Below are 20827 nucleotides of genomic sequence, written 5' to 3' on the forward strand. Positions count from 1 at the left end.
TCTTCCACTGTCTGACGGAGATGAACGACCACTCAGTACATCAGGAGATCCAAGAGTTCCTGAAGTCAGAGAACAGATCAGAGAAGGAACTCTCTGAGATCCACTGCTCAGCTCTGGCCTACATGCTGCAGATGTCAGAGGAGGTTCTGGATGAGTTGGACCTGCAGAAGTACAACACATCTAAGGAGGGACGACGGAGACTGATTCCAGCTGTGAGGAACTGCAGAAAGGCTCGGTAAGTCCAGAGTGATTTTCTGTACTTTGCTTCTTCAAATATAAACACTAAAAAGGTTTTATAAGTCTTTAATTCTATATTTCACTTTCTGTCACGTTTGTGGATATTGAGACATTAGTGTCAGAACACAGGCAAGAACCCAGAAGTATTCTCCAAACAGAGCAGGTAAAATAAATGTGATTTATTGGCATAAATGAGTAAACAGGCAAAAACAGGCATATGAGTTGAGCAAGGGTTTTGGGCTTGGATCCTGAGGTGTGGCTGAAGCTTGACAATAGATCTGGTGAGTGTTATCCGACAGGGTGAAACAGAAGTCCTGTGGATTTTCACAGTAAGACTTAACGATCTGGCATGGACTGAATTTCTGGTCCCTTTTTTTGTAGGAATCTTGATTTGTATCCGGGTCAGGTGAATGATTGGAGGAAAGCATTGGCACCAAAACCAAAGAACCAGGTTAAGCCCACAGACTCCACTGGAGACAGAGAGAGAAAGGAAAAACTCTTAGTCTCGTTTGTTTGTACATCCTGCTCTTATAAATAGTACTTAGTGTAGTACTTAACCTATCGTTGCTGTCTACAAGCATTAGCTAGCCTAACAATTATAAGCGTTTGAAACTTGCCCCATTGAAATCTTTTCGGTACCGACAGCGATCTTTTGCTTTTTTTCTTTTTTCTAACTAATATACTTTGGACAAAAGCATCTGCTAAATGTAAATATAATTTTTTTCTGAAGTGGCCACAAGAAATAATTTTGGAATAATGTTTAATGCTATAACAGTAATTTAGTAGCATAAGTAGAGAATAGTTATCAAATCAGATAACTAATTCATGTCAGTTACACAACAACATTAATGTTAACAACATTTATTGCTAACATTAACTAACATTAGCCTCTGTAAACCACTGGCCATACGAAACAAAGGGGAATTTTATTGTTTATTGATTCAGCTTTTCATCTTAAACAGGGTGTTGTGTTATATAGTATTGTTTTCAAGTCTTTCCTTATATTCTTATAAACAGTTTTCTCTCTGGTTGGTGTAGAAAAGCGTAGCAGCAGGAAATGCTTCCAACAATAACAGAGGTCTGATGAATAAATTTACATTTTTGCTGATGCTTTTATCCAAAGCCACTTACACTTGCTATACATGTCAGAGGTCGCACACCTCTGTAGCAACTAGGGGTTAAGTGTCTTGCTCAGGGACACATTGGTGGATGGTCACAGCGAGGGATTGAACCTGGGTCTCTTACACCAAAGGCATAGTCTTCAAATCCCACATAAAAGTCATGACCCTGTCAGTCTTTTTCCACCTCCACAATATCTCTTTGACCCTCTCTCTCACACTCCAGCACTGAAAATCTTATCCATGCTTTGTCCCTTACCGGCAAGCATCTTATCTATGCGCCATCACCACCCACAGAATGGTAAAATTCAGAATTTTTTAACAGATCTGACACACTAACGCCCAATGTTATGCCAATGTTTTCCATGCTGATGCATGAAAAACATCTTTCTGATGACATCATCTTAAATCATGCAACTTTATTTGTTAGTTAATGTTGTTTGTGTGTCTGACATAGTTTTTCAGATGCTCAGAAAGAAAAGTTGACGACAAAACATCATGCAGTCATCATTTGTCCAACTAGGGCTAAACGTTACAGGAAAAAACTGATGTTGCAACATTTTCTACAATATATGATGCGATATGAAAAAATACAACAATTTTCACCATATGACTTCAATTGCTTTGTTTGAAATTAATTAAGCATCCTAGATTAATTATGTATTCTTATTCTTATTATTCTTATTATTACATTTTTGATAGCAAACTATTCTTTCTTGAGCTTTAATGCCGTAAAAATGCAACTTCAACATAGCCAATTTTGGTTGTTTGATAAACTGATTAAGAATAGTATACAAACTCTTTGTATCCAAGAACCCGTAAATCAAACAGACTTCTCTTGTAGATTAGTCATAAAAATGAGAACCATCCAAGTTTTCCTTTTGTATAAAGCAGCAAAAAAGCTGAGATGGTTCAGTTAATTTGACTTGCTTGTCCTGCGATGTGACTATAGCGTATGGATACATTGCAATGATGATGCTGAAACGATATATTGTGCAGCCCTACATGCAACATATTTAATTACATTAATATTTAAACATGAACAGGTCTAAAGTTGTGCAGCATTTGTTTCATTTCTGTGGAAGTGAACCTTACAGCGGCAGGTAGCAAAGAAAGATCATCTCTCCCAACTGTAATTGTTCCCTGAGTTGTAAATATGGTTTTCTAATCCAGATGTCCTCACACTAGCTTTGTGGAGACATAAATGGGATCAGATAACACTGACAGACTGAGGACATTATGGTAGCCTAATTGTAACTACATTTTCCCAGCTTCATCTGCAAGTTTAAGGCAAGACGAGATTAAAAATCTGCAGGCATGAGAGAGAGTAATGAGAATTATTGTTTCATGTCAGTGAGACAAGATTACCTGACTCACTGATGTCAAATGCAAATGGTAATCAAAAGGATGTCAAACTGTCTCTTGCTCTTTTATAGTAACATATTTTGTAATGTTTTTGCCTTGTCAGATTTTCTGACTGTGAACTCTCAGAGACTCACTGTGAAGTTGTTGCATCAGCTCTGAAGTCCATCCCCTCCCATCTGAGAGAGCTCGACCTGGGTCACAACCAGCTGCAGGATTCAGGAGTGAAGCTGCTGTCTGCTGGACTGGACAGTCCAAACTGTAGACTTGAGACTTTGAGGTCAGTTCACTCTTTGTTACTATCTCAGATATATCCTTAGCTCTGAGATGATTTAGCCTGAGATAGAAAAATGAGAGTTATGTATGTAACCAAACTTCTATGACTGCCAGAGGCAGTTCTCTACACTGGATGTTATCCATCTCACACGCACAGGTTGAGTATTTATTATCAACAAGGGACATTTTTTATGATGATGTGAGCTTATACAGTGTAACCTACGCCCCCAGTCATTCCATGTCACATATGACTTTGTTGATATTAAATACTCGACCTGTACTACAACAACATGGAGGAATGTTGTAAGAATGAATGAATGAATACTACAATTCACCATGACAATGAGTAAATACAGAGCAGAGCCTCCATTTTAATCAAGTGGTGCTAGAAACATGAATATGTGCCAAAGTGAACTAAGATATTTGTCTTAACATTGTTACATTTCATTCAGCGAAGCCTTCAGTCAGCACTCATTCAGCATTTACCAGACTTGAAATTCCTCAATGAATGATAAAGTGTTAGAATCCTTCTGTATGCTATGTTTGATTTTTAAATAATATTTATTCAGTACTAACCTGACGGGGACAAAATCCTGGTGGGAATAAGATAAAAATAGGCATCGAACAGAGAAGACAGTTTAGTCATGGATCTGAGATTGTTAAGTCATAGTCCGACCAAGTAATAATGATTTTGTGATTTTTCATTGAAAATGTGTCAATGTTAAAACTGGCTGTACATTTTTAGACATCTATTTTACTTCATACAGTTGATTTAAACAGTGATTACTGCACTAATGTAGCCCACGCTAAATGTTTCAGTGCAACTGTTTTAGACCTGAGAGCTACCCTAATGTCCACAGAGTCACACTGTTATAAAGTGGACAGTGTGGCCTATAGATTTTATTCTGAGTTGATGGTGAATCCACCATGTCCAGAGAGGGCTGTCTCTGTCCTTACATTGATAGATCATCAAAGCGGTCACGTTTCATCATGTGATTTATGTATGGGTAACACACTAATGTCTAACTTGGATTTCGATCTTTCTAAAGACATGAACTTCTGCATATGGATGCGTTCCATATGTGCTTTGATAACAACAATGAGGAAATGAAACAGTGTGTCAGACAGCTGCTTCAGGCTCTGCAGGAGGGAGAGAAGTCAAAGAGAAGCTCTAGCTTCACAGCATAAGTTACTGTAGTTAGAATTTCCCCAATGTCAGGCCCTAATGATAACACATCAAAACAGACTGCAGAGAGTTTGAGCTTCTGTGTAAACAAAGAAAGAGAGGGGTTAGTTAAAGAAAACAAAGACAAGAGTTACATAGCTCAATAAAGGTGAAGTTAGGAATTGTGATAATCTTAAATATATCAGATGCTGATGTGCTGGTACAGAGACAACCCACACAGCTGCTGTGGTGTGGTGTGCATTAAATCAGAGTAATAAACAGCAGCCTAACGCAGGCCAACACGTCACAACAAAGCAGGATTCAAGGTCTGTGAGAGGATTTAAATATTATGCTGGAGAAGTAAAAGGACTGTTGTAATTACTAAAAAAATATGGCAGGTGAGACCAGTCATTGTGTTTTTGATTTAGAGCAACAACAGGCTATATAATTTTTATAAAGTTTATTTTCCCTAACAAATCAAACTCTATTCGAGAGTCATCAAACTTTTCTGTATTTCAGAAATAAAGCATGGAGTTTATGCAGAGAACATTTGATCATAAAGTTTATTAAAATTTAGATGCTCCATGAAGATTTAACTGCAAATCAATCTCACAGTTGCTGCTTATTGGAAAATACTGTATCAAAAGGTCCAGCAGTCTTCAACAAACAAGTATTGCATATAAGTTATAAGTTCTTCTTCACAACATATCGGTTTCTCTGTTTTACTATCAGCATTCATTATTTGAAGACACAAACCTTTAGAATGTAACAAAAAAACACATAAGTGGTCTGCATCAGAAACACTATAACCTGACTCCAATGTTACAAGATGGAGAACACAATCCACAGTCTTGTTCTGTTTGAAAATGATTTGTAGAGTTTAGCTCAAACTAATATGAGTTTTCAGCAGTCTACATATCAAGTGAGTATTTAGTGTTTCCTTGTTGAGCTACAGTGGAGGAATAATTTGGTCCTAAATAGTCTGTGTAAACACCCACTTGATTTGGCCAACTCAGACTGCTGAAGATTCATATTATATCAGCTGAACTTATAAAGTCATTTCTTAGAGGTCATGTGATAAATGAAATAATCAGTTTTTAGTCCAACATGTCTGATTTGATTTTCATCCTCTAATTCCAGACTGGCCTGAGATCAGCAGCATGTTATTGATCTGTGTTGACATGAATAGGTGTATGAATGTTGTGCTGACATTTGGATGATGTCTGTAGAAGGCTGACATTATGATGATCCACAATAACACAATGACAAAGTCCCTCTACTCATTTTAGGGAAAAGCTCATTGATTAGGACATAGTAATGTTGAGCTCCACATTTAAAACCTGAACACATCTGATTGGATTAGAAATGGATTTTTATCTCCATCCTTTATTCAGATTGAGTAACTGCAGTTTGTCAGAGATCAGCTGTGCTTCTCTGGCCTCAGCTCTGAAGTCCAACCCCTCCCATCTGAGAGAGCTGGAGCTGAGTGAAAACAAGCTGCAAGATTCAGGAGTGAAGCTGCTGTGTGGTTTTCTGGAGAGTCCACACTGCAGACTGGAGACTCTGAGGTCAGACATCATTTTTTACATCTGTGCTGAGATCAGTGGGCTGTTACTATTGTAGATCTGATATGTTTAATTAATCGACATTAACTGCTCAAATAAATTAAGGGAACACTTAATCATCACAGTCAAACATCAGGTCAGTTAAACTTCCGGGATATCAATCTGTCCAGTTTGGAAGCAGAAGCGATTGTGAATCATTGTCACTTGTTTTGTTGCAAATGAAAGTGACAGCAGGTGCACTAGAGAGGCAAGACAACCCCCAAAAAGGGAATGGTTTTGTAGGTGGTGGCCACAGACAGTTGCTCTCTCCTTATCATTCCTGACTGATTGTTTTGCATTTTGCTAGTGTCCTTGTCACAACTGGTAGCATGAGATGGTATCTGCAACCAATTCAGGTTGCAAAGGTAGACCAGCTCTTCCAGGATGGCACATCCATATGTGCTGTCACAAGAAGGCTTGCTGTCTCTCCCAGCACAGTCTCAAGAGCATGAAGGAGATACCAGGAGAAGGGCCATTACACGAGGACAGCTGGACTGGGTCGTACAGGGGCATCAACCCAGCTGCAGGACTGATGTCAGCTCCTTTGTCTGAGGAGGAACAGGAGGATCACTGCCAGAGTCCTACAAAATGACTTCCAGTGGGCTACTGGTGTGCATGTTTCGGAACAAAACTGTCAGAAATGGACCCTGTGAGGGTGGGATGGAATGAGGGCCCGACATCCTCTAGTGGGATCTGTGCTCACAGCCAAGCACTGTGCAGCTCGATTGGCATTCGCCCCATTCTCTTCACAAATGAGAGCAGCTTCACACTGAGCATATGTGAAGGACACGAAAGAGTCTGGAGATGCCATGGTGAACGTTATTCTGCCTGCAACATCATCCAACATAACCAGCCATGTGGTGATGAATCTGTGTTGCTATGGGGAGGCAGATCCTTTGACGCACAAACTTCCACATGATAGCCAGTACCCTGAATGTTGTTAGTTACTAGGATGAAATCATAAGAGCTATTGTCAATCTTTACACTAGTGCAGTGGGCCCTGGGTTTATCTTGGTGCAGGACAAATCCTGGCCTTATGTGGCCAGAGTGTGTAGGCAGTTCCTGGATGACCAAGACATTAATGCCATTGACTGGCCCTCATGTCCCCCAGGCCTGAATCCAATTGAGAACCTCTAGAATGTTAGGTATCCGACACCACCAAGTAGTGCCACAGTCTGTCCAGGAGCTCACTGATGCCCTGATTCAGGTCTCAGAGGACAGCCCCCTTAGTCTAGCTGTTCTCCTCTATTTACAGACTGGCCTGAGATCAGCAGCATGTTATTGATCTGTGTTGACATGAATAGGTGTATGAATGTTGTGCTGACATTTGGATGATGTCTGTAGAAGGCTGACATTATGATGATCCACAATAATACAATGACAAAGTCCCTCTACTCATTTTAGGGAAATGCTCATTGATTAGGACATAGTAATGTTGAACTCCACATTTAAAACCTGAACACACCTAACATCTGGATTAGAAACTGATTTTTATCTCCATCATTTATTCTTTATTCAGATTGAGGCGGTGCAGTTTGTCAGAGATCAGCTGTGCTTCTCTGGCCTCAGTTCTGAAGTCCAACACCTCCCATCTGAGAGAGCTGGACCTGAGTGAAAACCACAACTTACAGGATTCAGGAGTGAAGCTGCTGTCAGCTTGCCTGGAGAGTTCACACTGTAGACTGGAGACTCTGAGGTCAGACATCATTTTTTACATCTGTGCTGAGATCAGTGGGCTGTGAAAGTTGTGGTGACACTAAAGCAGACATAAGGCTGATATTATACTGATCAACACTGTCTATCTTAATGTTAAAGTCTATTTTCTTCTTCAGTGATTTAGTCCATTGACTGTCGCAGGGCATTGTTGAGCTCCACATTTAAAACCTTAATATAACAAGAACATTTTCCACTAGGTAATTCACTCTGAACCTCTTAAACTCCTGATTTTCATCTTATATTCTTCATCATGAGTTTAACTACATGATTATAAAAATACATAAATAATCTGTGTTTCAACTATCAGACTATGACGAATATATTTAGGGCCTGTACACACTCTGTACTTTAACGAACTCCTCCTAGGGATTTTGTCCGATCGACTTCAAATTTCTGCTGTGCCTTCTAAAGGCACTGAGGATGAAAATTTGTGCTATCTGTGAGTTTTTGTCAATGGGCGTGTCCATGGCATGGCGTCCAAAATTGGTGATTCGCTGTGAAACAGGAAGTTGTTATAAGTTCAGTGTGCATGCTCAGATCTGCACCAAGCTGTACATGTAGGATCAGAGTCCTGCCCTGAACACATCCATATGCCAACAAACACACAATGTCATAGTGCCACCTGCTGGCAACAGGAAGTGTTAAGTTTTACGCTGTTATGTACTACTCTCAACATATTGGCCTCACCTGCTACAAAACAGTCTCAGAAGAGTCTTAAGACATTGATGATACTATATTGTGAATCTTGTGAGTCAACAGTTGTTCACTTCTTACCAGGGTAGATCACCATGGTAACTTACCAGGTTATGTTCCAGGTAAGATATCAGCTCTATAAAAACACCGCCTACTGAACAATCAGCTCTCTAGGAAAATGACATCACCATAGGAGATCCCACAGACTGTTGTATAGACTGCTTTATGTTTGCTGCGGTGAAGTGGAGAAACTATAGCGATATCATCCCACAGAGACTGACTGAAAGCCTTGTAAGCTACTATTATAGGTTTTAGAGTAAGCCTACTCACTGCTTTGAAATCCCAGTCCTTTTAGCACAGCCTGTCATAGTCGTTAAAATAAATGGATTTCATTTTTCTTATGTGACACTGAATATTTTGAGCAGTTTGGCAGAGATATTGAAATATTAAAATAAGATATTGAGAGATATTTTTGGTTATTAGCTATCTTATAGGCTATCACAGAGACTGGTCATGTTCTGCCCCACCTTTTGTGATGTGGGCGCAGGTATTGAGGTGAGTTTTCAGCAGCCTCAATGTTGACATTCAGTCTTTCAACCACTATTTGAGCACATTTTATGTCATGAATGGATTTTCGATTTTCGAAGTTAATTTAAGGTAATAAAACCTTAACAGTTATATAACATTATGTAAGGTCTTTGTACATTTCTGTCAATAGATCTTCCTAAATATTACACACTAGACCTTAAACTAAACCTAAACATCTGCAAAGAACAAGCAACCTAAAAGTTAAATACACCAGACACAGGGGAAACAAAATAATAGAGAGAGAATGTGGAAAAACACAGACGGGAAGTGAAACACACAAACACAAGAGTAAGGATTTAACTTAGTAGAACAGGAAAACCCTAAACCATAACCATACACACTCACCTAAAGGATTATTAGGAACACCTGTTCAATTTCTCATTAATGCAATTATCTAATCAACCAATCACATGGCAGTTGCTTCAATGCATTTAGGGGTGTGGTCCTGGTCAAGACAATCTCCTGAACTCCAAGCTGAATGTCAGAATGGGAAAGAAAGGTGATTTAAGCAATTTTGAGCGTGGCATGGTTGTTGGTGCCAGACGGGCGGGTCTGAGTATTTCACAATCTGCTCAGATTTTCACGCACAACCATTTCTAGGGTTTACAAAGAATGGTGTGAAAAGGGAAAAACATCCAGTATGCGGCAGTCCTGTGGGCGAAAATGCCTTGTTGATGCTAGAGGTCAGAGGAGAATGGGCCGACTGATTCAAGCTGATAGAAGAGCAACTTTGACTGAAATAACCACTCGTTACAACCGAGGTATGCAGCAAAGCATTTGTGAAGCCACAACACGCACAACCTTGAGGCGGATGGGCTACAACAGCAGAAGACCCCACCGGGTACCACTCATCTCCACTACAAATAGGAAAAAGAGGCTACAATTTGCAAGAGCTCACCAAAATTGGACAGTTGAAGACTGGAAAAATGTTGCCTGGTCTGATGAGTCTCGATTTCTGTTGAGACATTCAGATGGTAGAGTCAGAATTTGGCGTAAACAGAATGAGAACATGGATCCATCATGCCTTGTTACCACTGTGCAGGCTGGTGGTGGTGGTGTAATGGTGTGGGGGATGTTTTCTTGGCACACTTTAGGCCCCTTAGTGCCAATTGGGCATCGTTTAAATGCTTTTTTCTTGAACATGACAATGAGTTCACTGTACTAAAATGGCCCCCACAGTCACCAGATCTCATAGAGAGATAGAGATAGAGCATCTTTGGGATGTGGTGGAACGGGAGCTTTGTGCCCTGGATGTGCATCCCACAAATCTCCATCAACTGCAAGATGCTAACCTATCAATATCGGCCAACATTTCTAAAGAATGCTTTCAGCACCTTGTGATCAATGCCACGTAGAATTAAGGCAGTTCTGAAGGCGAAAGGGGGTCAAACACAGTATTAGTATGGTGTTCCTAATAATCCTTTAGGTGAGTGTACCTGCCAATACCGGGCAGGTAATCAGTTTTCGCTCTATTGCAGGGTATTTGCGGCTCGCTCCTCTCTTGCTATTACCCTGTGCGGTGCGCCATCGCCGCTCCTTGTCCGCCCGCCCCCCCCCCCCCCCCTTCCGAGGTTCAACGCTCCCCCTCCTCCCCTTATACCTAAGCTTTTCGATAACCACCGGACCAGCATGCCTGCTCCAGCTTGTGGTCCTCCTCCTCGCGGCTTGGATAAATGAGGCAGGCCCGTGCTTTTCCAGGGTGGCCGTTTGGTGTGCAATAACTTCAACGACCGGGGTGGTCTCCTTTCAGGTTGCCGTTTTCTCCACACTTGTTCCTTCTGCGGTGGTGCACATGCCCGTCCTGGCTACCGTCATAACCCCTCTAAGTCCAATTCATGACTGAGGCAGTTCCTGAAGACACCCATTAACATCCCCGCCCTCGATCTTGCATTGGCGAACCACCCCGACCGACCATTTTGTCGACTTCCTCATCCACGGGTTGGATGCGGTTTCCATCCAGGCGTCAAGGTTTTTCCCGACCATTCCTTCTCCTGCCGTAACCTCCAGTCTGCAATGGCCGAACCCGACATTGTGGATGATCTCCTAGCTAAGGAGGTGTCAGGTGGTTTCATGATCGTACCCTTCACCAGTCCTCCGTTCACCGGATTAGCCCGATCGGTACTGCGACTCGCAAGTACTCTGGCAAGAAGAGACTCATCATCAATTTATCTTCCCCCTCACGGTACCTCCACACCATGCATTAATAGCCTTATACCCAGCCAGGATTTTTCCATTCACTACGCTACTATTGCTCAGGCCATCAACCTTATTCGCCTTGTTGGCCCCAGTGCATGGTTAGCCAAGGCTGACATAACCAGCGCTTTCAAGGTCTTGCCCATACACCCCGATTTCTGGCATTTGTTCGGGGTCTCTTGGAAAGGTTCTTTTTACTTTGCCGTCTGTCTTACTCTCGGGTGTAAAAACAGCCGCAAGATCTTTGACTCACTTTCCGAAACCTTATGTTGGATCTTGCTCAATAACTACAGACTCCCATACGTCATCCATCTCTTGGATGACTTCCTCAAGGTCACGCCCTCCTCTTTTCCTCCAGCGCACAGCCTCTCCGCACTGAAATCAGTCCCCCTTTCCCCGGAGAAAACAGTGGGACTCAGCACGTCGCTCGAGTTCCTCTGCATCACCCTGGAGCCTCCCTTCCAACCAATAAACTCCATTGCATATCTCTGTTAATTTCTATCTACCTCCTCGCCACCAGATGCACAAAGCGCCAGCTCCTCTCACTTCTCGGTCACCTCAACTTTGCAAATCGCATCATTCCACAGGGTCGTTCTTTCCTCTCCCACCTGCTTTCGGTATCTGCAGCGGTGCCGTCCCTTCACGGCTTTGTCACCATTGACGACTCTTGCAAAATGGAGCTCAGACTGTGGAGGGATTTTCTGTCATCGTGGAATGGCATCTTATTTTTTACAACATCCACATTACCCACCCCAAGGACATCGACCTCTATACGGACGCTGCTCCGTCCACCGGAGATGTTTTCTCTCTCTCCCTCTTCAGCCCTCTTCGAACTGTACCCGATCCTGGTTGCGGCCATTCTTTGCGGGCAGGAGTGGTCCCAAAAAGTCATCCTGATACACTCTGACAACCACTCCACAGTCAACATAATAAACAAAGGGCTTTCCCAATCTCTCGACATCATGAAGGTCATCCGCAGATTAACCTTGGTATCAGCCCAGCACCAATTCATCATCCGTGCTGCCCACGTCCCAGGCACACAAAACTCCATCGCTGACTCTCTCTCTCGTTTCTCATTGCAGGAATTCAAATGCTTGGCGTCGAACTCCGACTTACATCCAATGCTGGTCCCTCAGTTTTCAGCCACAATCTTCAACTGAATCCCCAGCTTCTCCACTTCTCTGCTTCGCAACAGTCCATCATAAACAGTCTCGCCCCCAAAACTCTCATCATACTATTCAGGATGGTGCAGTTTCGAAACTTTCCATACCTTGTGCGGTCTGCAGTTCCCCTCCATAGACATCATATCCCTTACCAGCTACATCTCCCAGGCCCATTTGGTACTCAAGATCAGTACATCCACTATCCTATACCTTAGGATATACCTTAGTGGGATCAACTTCTTCATTAAACTCCTCTCAGGAGCTCACCCCCACATCCACATGCTGATGAAAGGCTTGCGGAAAACAGAACCTCGTAACACCTGTAAACGCCTGCCTTTGACGTCAGACCCTCACCCGCTGAATCTCCCTTAACCGACTCAACCCTCGAGGCTATGTTCCTCCTTCCTTTCTTCGGCTTCTTAAGGTGCTCAGAATTCACTACCACCTCCTCTGCCTACAACCCTTCCCTGCATGCAAGCTTATCCGACATTTCCGTCCACTCAACAGACTCACTCAGATTCAATCTCAAAAGGAGCAAAACAGACCAGTTCGGCCTTTCTCATCCCATATTTCTTTTCCGTTTAAACTCCTACCTAAGCCCCTTCGAACCTATCCTAAACTACTTCAACCGCAGACTACAGTTCCACGCCTCTCCTATTCACCACAGAATCAGGCTATACTCCGGTCACTCTTTCCGCATTCCAGCCAAGGCATTCCGGACCACACCATAAAGATCCTCGGCCGATGGTCCCCCTACGCATACCTCAGTTACATCAGCAACAAAATCCGCGACATCCAATGAGCCCATCACAGCCTAGTGTAATAAACTTTGGGGGGGACGATCTATCAGCTGCTCAACAAGCAAGCCTTACAAAGACGAGTCCCCACCCTGAGTCTCAACCTCCAGGTTTCTCAGTTGCACAACACGACCCTCTCCTATCCACCCTCCCTAGAACCTTCATCCCTTCCCCGTCGACCCCTTCTTTTATTAACTATTCATACATAAACTACTACAAAACCTAACATTGGCATGGTCCTTGTTAGTGAACCCCAGTTATAAGAGGTTGTGCACACTTATGCAACCAGGTTATTCTAAGGTTTTTATTTTAAATTTTCCCCCTCGAAGATTTCAGTTAGTTTTTCAATTGAATTGTTCACATTATAGGTCACATTAAAGGCAGAAAAAGTTCTGACATGATTTATCTTTGTCTTATTCTTTTACATAACAAGGACCTGGCATTTTAACAGGGGTGTGTAGACTTTTTATATCCACTGTATATGCGAAGTTTGGAGAGAGAGAGAAAATATACCAAGCATATTTCCATGTTTTGCTGTTTATGTTCACTTCTAGTGGGAGTTTTCTTCGAAACACTATGTCCATACAACCACGTTCCAAATAACATAAACTTCCAAAACATTGAAATATTGATATAAACAGTGAATATTCATCAATATTAATATCTGAGCCGATCAGCTGCTATAATCGTGACAAAACAGTGCACTCAGCTGCTGAAGTCAAATTATTAGGCTGTAATAGCCAGAGAATTCAGTACTGATCTGCTGTGTTTCATGTTTTAATAATAGTGTCCATGTAGTCTGCACAGGTCATTCCAACAGTAGAGTCCTGTGATGACAGCTGTAATTGGGGCTACATGAGATAAATGTTACTTTGTCATTTTGTAAAGGGACAATGAAAGCTCATCTCATCAAACTGAGGGCTGAACTGATCTCCTGTTTACAGGCAAAAGGCGCACCGCAGAAAAAGTAGTACTGTGTAGCCTAGTGAATGATTAGGCTGCTGTAATCTGACTGTTTTCAACAGATGCTATAATGTTTATTGGAACCTGTAGCCTTTAGTGCTGACAGCTGGTCTACTCATCTGACAGAGATCACAGCTCAAACAGTGGACAGATGATGCAGCTGTGGGAGGGACTAAGATGCGCCACGAGGAGTCGAGGATCGAGGAGTAGAGGAGGCAGAAATTTGGGAAATGAGAAAGGCCCTAAGAGCTCATTGACCTCACCAAGATGGCGGCCCAATGACGATGGTCTCTATTGACACATAATTCAGCTGTTTTTGTACTCTGAAGCCAGCGGTTGTAGCTGTAAATGTATATTGCTGTGTTTGTTGTTATTATTAGTCAGCTAATAACTGCGAGTTTTGTGAGTTGAGTGATAAGCTATACACAGCTTTCTTTAGAGTGGTCGGACGGCGGTGTGGGATGAGAGAAGAGATACAGTATGTGGAAGGCAACTTGAGCAGCCATGTGCAGTGATTACAGAACGATTTATGCTGTGATATAAGTTTATTTAGATGCTTGGTGTTTGATGTGTGTTTGGTGTGCATAAAAATGGTCAGTTTGAGACGCTAGCTGAGCCTCCTGTGGTGTGTGGTATGCATAGGGTGACAAATAATCTGATCATCCACGGATTTTCCATTTGCATTTTGAGGCGAAAATCGATCGTCCGTGCTTAAATGGTTTTAATGTGTTGACACACTACTACTGTGGAGTAGTCAGAAGTGCTCAGTAGTCGGAACAAGTAGAGGTAACAACATTTATTTTTACAAATACTTGCACAATTCAAACAGTATCTCAATTCAAACAGTATCTCAACATTAGCTGTCTCCTTTGACCACCATACATATTTTCTCACAGGAAGGGGAGGGGCTTAGGCTCTCTATGGCTTGAAAGCAAATTCTTTATGTGGCAGGTTGAGGGTTTTTCTCCCTCCTGCCACTATATGGCACTGCGCTGGTGCCTTGACAACCGGATGCCACTGCCGTGGCCTATAAGTACAGGTGGTGATACACCTGTGTCAGTTTCTTTCTTACCTCGACTGGGCGTTTTGGCTGTTGGTGACGGTGATCCGGCGTTGTGGTGTGCTGATGCGAATGCTGTCACAGCTGTTATGGCCTGCAGCGCAACAGTTTAGCGGTGGTTAATACCCCTAAACCTGCAGCGTCACAAGGCGGCGTCCTGTATGCACGCGACATTGCTCTCGGTCCGTGTGGTAAGTGTGCTGTCTGCTTGCATGCTGATGGAACGGTCTGCTGTGTGCGGGTAGTGCATCGCGGTTAAACACAATGCTGCCTTGATTGTTTTAGAGCGAATCGTTTGCTGTGCGGGCTGTCTCGATCTGGCCTTTGGCTGGTTATGTGTGTGCGCTGGGGAACCGTGGGGGTATGTATGCAAGTCTCGTATTGTATTCCATTTGATTGAATATATACCATGCGAAATATAATATAATGATGCTAAATCTTCCCTTCAGTGATCTGCTGCACTGCTGCCTCGGCGGGGGCTTGAATGGCGGCTTGGTCTGTCTTTCTCGTGCCTTGGCTTTGGGTGTCGCTCTCTCTCCCCCTGTGGGATTGCCCTCTGCCTGGTCGGCCCAGTTCCGGCTGTGTCTTGGCTCTAAGCGGGCTGCCGCTTCTTTTTGTTGGTCGGGTCTAGTTATTGTATATTTAGTTTATACAGTTGGCGTGTGTGTGTGTGTGTGTGTGTGTGTGTGTGTGTGTGTGTGTGTGTGTGTGTGTGTTTTCAATTTTGGTTGGTTTGAATTAAATGATTTGCACGTTTTGATTCATTTTGGTGTGTTTTGCTTTATCCTTTTAGCCACTGTGTATTTTAAATAGTATATTGTATATTAACTTAGGCTTAACTTATTATTTTATAATTTTATTCAGTAATGGCATGCCTTCTTAATCAGTATATGTAGTTGGTATGGTTTCTTTTTTTTAAGCTACTTTTGGTTTGGTTGTTTCTAATTAGTACTTAATAAAATTATCTGTTTAAATGTGAAACACTCTGCCCTGGCCTTATTTCATACGAACCTGTGTGACCTATCAATATTATTTCCTGGGGCGAAATTCCCTAAGTGGCGTTGTTGGCAACTTAAGTTATTATTACGTATTTAAATAGAATCACACCCTCGTCTTGCTACATTCACAAGTGATATTTGTTTCAGTTTGTATTCTCATGTAAAATCTCTGTGCAAGCTCACTTTCCCGAAGAGTAACACTGCAGCGTCCAGAAGCCTGATATCAGAGTTAATGTTGCTGTCACGCTAACTCAGCACTCATTGTAATCTAGACATACAGTAAAGTTTCAGTGTGAATGGGTTTCAGGTTTCGTGTTCCCAGCCTCTGCATCATCATTGTTCCACCAGAAGACCAACACCATCAAATATTTCCATTTTTTCGTCATCTTATCTTGATCTTATTTTTCCTGTCTATCTCATTAAGTCTCATTCATCCTCTTAGCGTCAGGCGGCTGTATGGCGTCAACAAACTGGCTGATGTTTCCAGGTTGTGAGGCTGCTATCTGATCACACAGTGAGGCTGCTGCTGCTGACAATGGAAGGTATTTACTTATAACAGAGAAACGGGAACAGAATACATGCTTCTAAAGTTTTGTTTTATTTTCATCTAAATCACAAAGCTAAATTAAACGTCTTGGTCTGCAACAACGCTACAGGTGGACCTAGAGGGAAACTGTGCCCTGACCTCATACTATTCAAAATAGTAATCCACCTCTGTTGTACTGAGGTGGTGAAAGGGGTAGAAGAAGGGGGTAAACAAAAACCTCCACATTGTGAGATCCCACAGCCCTCTTCATCGCCTGAGAAGAAGAGAAAACTACCTGGTTTGCGTTAAAATAAGTGTAATTCCGTAACATAGCTATATCACACGTATGTGAGGTACCTAGGAACATAAAGTAAAATGACTCAACATTGACTTTTGGTTTCAAGTTAGACATGAACAACGTCCTCTTGGTTTATAGTCCTGTTTGTTTATAGCTGAGGTTTTCACATGCACAACACAACAAGTCCTCTAAACTAAACGACAACATAGGTTGTTTTAACCAAGCGGGAAACTTCCGGTCAGACGCAAAGCCAATGCGGAAGTCCCTTAAACCTACATTCTATTGAACGGCCAGCAGGGGGCGACTCTTCTGGTTGCAAGAAGTCCGGTTCCATTAGAAATAATGGTAAAATGAGACTACTTCTCAGCTGATTTATTCCCTCAGTAAACACTTTCCTAATGAGTTTATGGTCTCAGTCGCTGGTTTCAAGTCTTCAACACAGCATGATGTTCATTTAGTAAATTATGGTCCCATTTAGAGGAACATAGACCAGAAAGCAGGTGAGGCTTTAGAGCCGGGCTATCTATTCACAAGTCGTTACCATGGCTCATCAGGCTACAGTGACTCGTACCCCTTCACTTTCTGAGTACATTTCGTTTTAAGACTGTTGTTCGCTAGACAAAATTCAGCCCTGTTAAAATGACAGTTAACATGAATTACAGATGCACCTAGCTAAGCAAGCTAGTTAGCTCCACCGTCTCGTCCAAATATGGTCAACATGAAACTCAACATGGTGGCGCCCTAACAGCCAACATGGTTAGCTACCTAACAGTATTTACATTTTTTTTTTAAAAACACAAATCAATCTTGGTCTCCCAGGTGAAAAGCTGCAAACTTGCTATCCAGCGACCCAACACCACCGGAGTACAACTTTATTGCTATCTATAATACTAACCGCCTTTGTCATGTGTTTGCCACAATAAATGCAAACATGAGTCATAAATATTGTGTGGCTGAAATGACCTATATTCTCGTTTTTCTGTTGAGGACAGGCTCTGCTAACAATATTTTGCTGTGCAACTGGGACCACAGACAGCTAAATATAGCTACATAAAATCAACCAGTTACTTGATTGTTGGATATCTTGATATTTGTCCTTTTTTTAACATGATTATTTTAACCAGATGTCTTGTATCTACTCATTTCAGCAGTAGCTCAGTCCGTGGGGGCTTGGATTGGGAACTGGCGGGTTGCTGGTTCGAGAACGCCACAGACCAGTCATATGCAGTTTGGACTGGTAGCTGGAGAGGTGCCAGTTCATCTACTGGGCTCTGCAGAAAGTGCACTCGAGCAAGGCCGTGAACCCCTACTTGCTGAGGTGGGGTGACTAGGTGGCAGCCCCCTCACTCTGACATCTCTCCATGTGTTAATGCATGTGTAAAATGTATTATTATAACAGTTTAAAAACTAGAGGTATTAATAAAGCTGTATTCTTCTTATAGGGCTTGACAATAAAACAATTGTCAGTATATAATTTCAATAACAATATACAATATTCACTTGAATTATACACAAATTAGGACTTAATTTTTTTATTAAGATGTTGATTTTGTTGAGGAAACAGGACTGAAAAAAGCTTTTACTTAATTGTACTTGTGCATATTTGTTGACAAAGATTTTATCATTGTTTTGAATGTTCTGCCTCAGATTTGTGAAGTGATCCACTGTTTGGCCTTAAGTGATTGTTCTGACCATAAAGAAGAGTTTAAACCACAATTGAATATCAGGGTTCTTCAGCTTTTACTCAGGAGAAAAAAAATCAGCCTTTAAACTTGAAAGAAATAACGATTTGATACTTATCATGATTATTATCTATATCAAAAGATATGAAACTTCTTATAGTGATAACATTTTTGGCCATATTGTCCGGCCCCATCTTAACATATTATTTAAGAGGAATTTACTGCAGATAAATTACATTGAAAATAAACTCCAAATGTATGAAGTAATTAAACACTGAGCTTGTTGAACCATCTTTGAAAAATGTTAAATTTAGCACCCAGCTACACATGTAAGAGGACGTTTGAGAAACTAAATGTAGGATTGTTTTCTGAAACATGGTATAAAATGTGTCTGGACCAGCTGTTTGTGGTGTCCTGACAGGATGATGAGCGTCTCCTCTGCTCTGTCTGCAGATTGTCTGCTGCTTTTCAGTTTGACACAGTAAACAAAGCATTCAGAGCTCTGGAGAAGCTCTGCTCCATCAGCTCACCGTCACCTCATGCAGGAGGTGGAACAAACAGCCAGCACATGGTGACTACACACATTTTGTTGATCTCTAACAAAGATTGCACCATGTGGGCTTTGCTCATTTAACACAGTATATTTAATTATTCAGGGATGTGTACAGTATCTGTCCAAGTGAAATGGAGAGGATTTGAGGGCATCTGTATGCTGACGTGTGACCTTTTTTGCCTTTCAACAAGGATGTTTGTGTGTACCCCACTCACACTCGCGCATCAGTGTTACGTAACATGTTGGGCAGTAATAACATTACTTTTCACAGAAAAGAGTAGTATAACGGTTTACTATTGCCAAAACAGTTATATTATTACAGTTACTATTCCAAGTAACGCTGCGTTACTGCGCTACTGAACGCACCATTCCTGATGGGAATGACGTGCTGCAGGTCAGGGCCTAAACTGCTGTCTCAGAAGGTGTCTAACAGGACAGCAAGGCATCAGGTGCTGTTTGAAACGGCTCAAACGATCGTTTCCTGTCATGTAAGACGCCTTCAAACTGCCCCCGCAACGGCCAGTTTTGAAGGCAGCATCGATGGTAATGCCTTGATGCTGCCTATTAACCATAAACCAGCGCGGCTGCCGTAACTTTTGAAAACTGGTCAAGATGGCGACAAACAAGCCAAATTCATACAAAAATATACGTTTTTAAAAGTTTTTAAATAATAATCTTTATTTGTAGAGCACTTTTAAAAAACAAGTTACAAGTGTAAAGACAATAATAAAACATTGAAAAGACTAAAATACACGTTTAAGATAAATATAAAATTAGTAAAATAGAATAAAATAAAAGGGATAAAATAAAATCAAATAAGATCAGGAAAGTCTCTCCTATAAAAGTGTGTTTTAAGAAGGGACTTAAGAGTTCACTGACTCAGCTGACCTGATTTCCTCAGGCAGGCTGTTCCAGGGCCTCGGGGCTCTGACAGCAAACGCTCTGTCCCCTTTAGTTTTCAGTCGAGACTCTGGAACAGGCAACAGACCTCTGCCCGAGGATCTCAAGGTACGTGCTGGTGCGTATGGGACTAAAAGTTCAGAAATATAACAAGGCGAGAGGCCACGAAGAGCTTTAAAAGTGATCAATAGAATTTTCTATTCAATTCTAAAACATACTGGGAGCCAGTGTAATGAAGCTAAAATAGGGGTAATGTGGTCATATTTTTTTGTTCTGGTTAAAAGCCTGGCAGCTGCGTTCTGGACAGTCTGGAGTTGATCAATAGATTTTTGGGTTAAACAAGTGAAAAGGCTGTTGCAATAATCCAGGCGTGATGAGATGAAGGCGTGTAAAATGGTCTCGGTGTCCTTAAAAGTTAACATAGATCAAATTTTTGCTATATTTCTAAGTTGATAAAAACATGATTGAACAAGTTTTGTGGTGTGCTGCTCGAAATTTAAATTACTATCAAACCAAACACCAAGGTTCTTTGCCACAGGCTTAATGTGATTTACTAGGGAACCAGCAGATGGCAGTAACTGCTGGGACCCAATGACCAGGATTTCTGTTTTGTCTGAGTTCAGCTGGAGGAAATTATTTGACATCCATTTTTTAACTTCACAAAGGCAGTTGTTAAGTGAACTCAGCATTCCAGGGTCTGTGGATCTGACGGGCAAGTATATTTGTGTGTCATCAGCATAAATATGAAAAGAAATGCCATGTTTATGGATAATATGTCCAAGGGGAAGCAGATACAAGGAAAACAAAATGGGTCCTAAGACCGACCCCTGAGGCACACCATATTTAACTGGACAGAACGAAGAGACATAGTTGTTTACAGACACGCAAAACTTCCTATTTGACAGGTAGGATGAAAACCATTCTAGAGCAGTACC

General features: G+C 41.8%; 1 protein-coding gene and 1 long non-coding RNA gene across 3 annotated transcripts in view; both read left to right on the top strand.

Annotated features, from left to right (window-relative positions):
* The window catches only part of LOC123968066 (NACHT, LRR and PYD domains-containing protein 12-like), a 583923-nt gene that overhangs the window by 11924 nt on the left and 551172 nt on the right, over positions 1–20827 (top strand). The window lies entirely within an intron of this gene.
* LOC123968595 lies at positions 14921–18237 on the top strand. Of its 2 annotated transcripts, none has more exons than XR_006824492.1 (3): positions 14921–15126; positions 15221–15296; positions 15385–15695. It is a non-coding gene; the product is annotated as an uncharacterized LOC123968595 (long non-coding RNA). The 2 variants fall into 2 exon arrangements; XR_006824491.1 differs by lacking the exons at positions 15221–15296; positions 15385–15695 and adding exons at positions 16376–16475; positions 17906–18237 and having other exon boundaries at positions 14928–15126.

The sequence above is a fragment of the Micropterus dolomieu genome, linkage group LG01, assembly GCF_021292245.1.
Source record: "Micropterus dolomieu isolate WLL.071019.BEF.003 ecotype Adirondacks linkage group LG01, ASM2129224v1, whole genome shotgun sequence".
NCBI lineage: Eukaryota > Metazoa > Chordata > Actinopteri > Centrarchiformes > Centrarchidae > Micropterus > Micropterus dolomieu.